We start from the raw sequence: 4178 nt of genomic DNA on the forward strand, positions 1-4178 counted from the left end.
CTGTGTGTTTTTTGTTTGTTTTATTTTATAAACTGCCAAACTACTTTCTAGAGAGAATGTACCATTTTACATTTATACAAAGACTTAGTTTTTTTTGCATTCTCACCAACATTTGGCATTGCCAATATTTTTTAAATTTCAGCTGTTTTAAGAAAAATGTAGTGATGTCTCATGTTCTTAATTTGCATTTTCCCAATGCCAATGACGCTGAACATCATTCCGTGTGCTTATTTGCCATCTCTACATCCTCTTTGATAAAATGTCTGCTCAGGTCTTTTGTTCATTTTGTAATTAACTTTTTTTCTTCCCTGTGGAGTTTTGGTAGTTCTTTATATAGTCTTGTCCTTTGTGGTATATGTGGTTTGCAAATATTTTCTCCTTGTTTGTAGCTTATCTTTTTCTTTGGTCTCCTTTTCCCCATTTAACTTTAATTTTTTCATGACCATGAGCAACAGAGAACAGAAAGGAAGAGATAGAGAAATGAACACCATCAGGGCCTCACACTGAGACCCTCCCAAGCGTTCCCAGGCAGCCAGAATCAATGGGGTGCACTATTGCAGAGTGGCATTGAATGAATGACCACAAAAGCCAGATTAAATTGAAAGGGAGTCTGTATTAGCTGGCCAGCTACTACAGCCCAGCCTGGGGGGCCGAGATTCAGAACTGCAGTGCCAGCCAAAGTTTAGGCTAGCCTCTTATAGGTCGGTTGCTAGTGGGGCAGGATTCCTATGTGAAAGAGGTTACTGAGCTGAGTCAAGCAAGTTAATTATTTCTGAGGAGAGTGGGGTTTCCATGCAACCAGTCACATTGCTAAACAAAGGGGTTTGGGGCTAGTTAGTAAAGACAGTAGCGGGTACAGAATGTCATCCAGGATATGGTTTTAGCACTGGCTGTTTTCTCATGGGAAGAGCAAGTAGGAATACAGAAGCAGACAGCCATGTTAGGGGAAGGGTAAAAAATGGACGAACATTTGCTCATGTACAAAATCAAATATGTGACCTTCCACAGTGCCTGTCATGTGCAGGTGGGCACTGGGGAACCAAATCCATGGTCTCCCATAGGGCCCAGGTTTCCTTGAGTAGCAGGTTACTGCTGAGTCACGTGGCTGACCCTTATCTTTCCTTTTTTCACAGAATATTTTGCAGAACAAAAGTGTTTGATTTTGATAAAGTCCACTTTCTTGATGTTTTTCCATTAAAAATTGTGGTTTTGGTATCATATCTAAAATCTTTTCACCAGGCTCTAGTTTCTGAAGATTTTCTGCTATGTTTTATTTTACATTTAATCATAGAAGCTACTTTGAACATTTCTTTGAATAAGTTCTGAGAATTTGTGTATTCTTTTTCTTTTCCTTTTTCCCCTCTATGAGTATTCACCTGCTTTAACATCGTTTAAAAAAAACTGTCCCTCCATTGAGTTGCGTTGCACCTTGTCAAAAAATGAGTTGTAATCCATTTCTGGATTCTCCATACTGTTTCATGAATCTGTGTGTCAATTCCTACAAAAATATCAGTCTTTATTACTGTTGCTGATATAATTCTTTAATTTGGTAAGAATGATCCACCTCATTTTAGTTTACTTTATCAAATTGTTTTAACAGATTTAGTTCCCTTGCATATAACTGTTAGAATAACTATATCTGCAACTATTAGAAACACTGTTTGAATTTAGAGAGAATTTGCATGTAACTTAGTATCAATTTGAAGTGAACTGCCATCTTTACTTTCTTTTCATGGGTCAACACAAGTCTCTCTTTTATTTAGATCTTTGATTTCTTTCATCAACATTTCAGCCTATCACTCCTGTACCTTTGTTCTATTAGTTATACTTAAGTGTTTCTGTTTCTTTTTCAAGTAATTCTAAATGGTATTGTACTCTTAATTTTAACCTTTACTTCTTAATTTGTGTACAAAGGAATAAAATAGACTTTTTAATTTTTCTGGAAAGAGAGAGAGAGGGAAGGTGAGAAAGCATCCCCGGGGGAATGGCCACGCTGCACTCTCTCCTCCATTCTTCTTTTGGGATTTGGGGCACGCACACACACACACACACACACACACACACACACACAGTGTATTTTCTAAGTCATCAGGTTCAGAAATCGAACAGTGCAGACGACCCTGTGAGATCCTGTCATAGGAGAGTGTTGAGCTCTGTTGTGTGAAATCCTTGGTTCTTTGGGTCCAGATCACTGGAATTAGAGACCCGTCCCTAGGCACAAAGTAAAACCACAACCACATTAAAAGTAGATAGGGAAGAGAATTTAATAGAAAAAAGATTTTAGAAAAGCTCAGCAAAAAGACTTTTGGGCAGATAGATTGCTAGGTAGCAACTGGATTGGGAACTGGTCAGGTGTTATTTTATTACCAGAGGTGATCACGAATATTTAACAGGGGGAGGGCTGTCACACTATCTATTTCCTTTAGTTGAATTCCTGCGCTGTTTCTGTGCTTATGTATCTCTCTCACAGGTGAAGATTTTGATTACCTAACTGCACAAGCCCAGTGTGAGCCATGATGCCTAACTAGGATAGACTGTCCAAGTAGTTTATTGCCCCAGTGGGAATCGGGATGGTGACCAAAATGTCTGATTGGGTCTTTTGAGTTCACAAGGAATGATAAGAGGGAAATTTACAATCATCCCTATGTGTCTTCCTCAGGTTCCAAGGAAGGAAAATGGATTTGCCTCGCCTTCCAGGTGCCAGGAGCTGGGTGGGAAGAAGGCATCTCATGGAGGGTCTGGTTGGAGCTCCTGATAAATCGTGATTGATGTGACAGGTGTCCTTCTGCTATTCTCTGAGGGCTGCCCACTCATTACTACATGACTGCCTACCACAATCCAGCCTCCTCAACCACCATGCCACCTGGCGGGCCTAAAATTGAATTTTTGTTTCTTTATCTTGAATCCTGTGACCTTCATTAACTATTTTATTAATGGGGCAAAGGAGGAAAAACATTTACTCAGTCTTTCACTGTTAAGTATAAATTTAACTGTAAGATTTTTATAGAAGTTATTTATCAAGTTGAGAAAGTTCTCCTTTATTTCTACTTTTCTGTGGGATTTTATCATAAGGAGTGAATTTCATCAAATGTTTTTTCTGCATCCACTGATACAATCATGTTATTTTTCTTTCATTAGCTTGTTAATATAGTGGATTCTTTTTCTTTTTAAAAAATTTGTCAGTGACCATGTTTATTCACTGGAGAGAAAAAGAGAAAGTGAGAGAGTATCCCCATGAGTGATGGCCACACCACAATCCACTCTCCTCCATTTCCTCCTTTCAGGATTTTGGGCACACATGCACACGCACCAGAGTGTTTTCCAAGCCACTGGATGCAGGATTTGAACTACACAGTTGACCATGAGGGATCAGCCACCTTAACCACCATCCTACTGGATGACGCTTTTTTCTAGATTTTACTGTTGATTTGTGACACTTTATCTGCTTTAGTGTATACATATAGTTCTATAAATATTGTTTTCTAAGCATTGCTTTCACTGCATCCCACAATTTTTGAAATGTATTTTCACTTTTCATATAGTTAAATAGATATATTTTTCCCCTCAAGACAGCTTTTTGACACATGGATTACTTAGATATTGTTTAGTTTCTGAGTGTTTGGAATAGGATTGGTTATCTTTATGTTGTCAGTTTCTCTGTGTCCAGAAAACACAGTCAGTAGAGTTTAAATTCCGAAATGTTTTTGAGGTCCATTTCTGCCTTAACATGTGATATATCTTGGTAAAGGTTTTATGGAAACTTTAAAAGAATGTATTCTGCTCGTTTGGTGAAGTGCTGTGTGTCTGCTGACAGGCCATGTGTGATAGAGGGGTGAGTTATAAAGTTCCAGGGTTATTGGTATATCACTGGCCTACTAAATTGAACAACCCTGGAACGCCTACCTTGAATCTATCAACTATGTGGGATAACAAGTTAGAGAAAAATAAAGCAAATTAAATTAGATTTCTTCACATCAGTTGTAGAAGCCATCTTCATTGAAGTACTTATGATATGTATAGCTTTTTTTTTTAGGAGGTTTGTGCCTTAGGGCATATGTCCTTGCCAGAGAGAGAGAGACAGTGACAGTGAGAGGAACAGTGGGAAATCATCCCCCAGGTGTATGGCCGTGCTGCAACTCCTTCTCCTCCTGGGATCTTGGGCACACATGATCAATGCA

Source organism: Tupaia chinensis, unplaced genomic scaffold (genome assembly GCF_000334495.1).
Source record: "Tupaia chinensis unplaced genomic scaffold, TupChi_1.0 Scaffold000233_1, whole genome shotgun sequence".
Taxonomy (NCBI): Eukaryota; Metazoa; Chordata; class Mammalia; order Scandentia; family Tupaiidae; genus Tupaia; species Tupaia belangeri.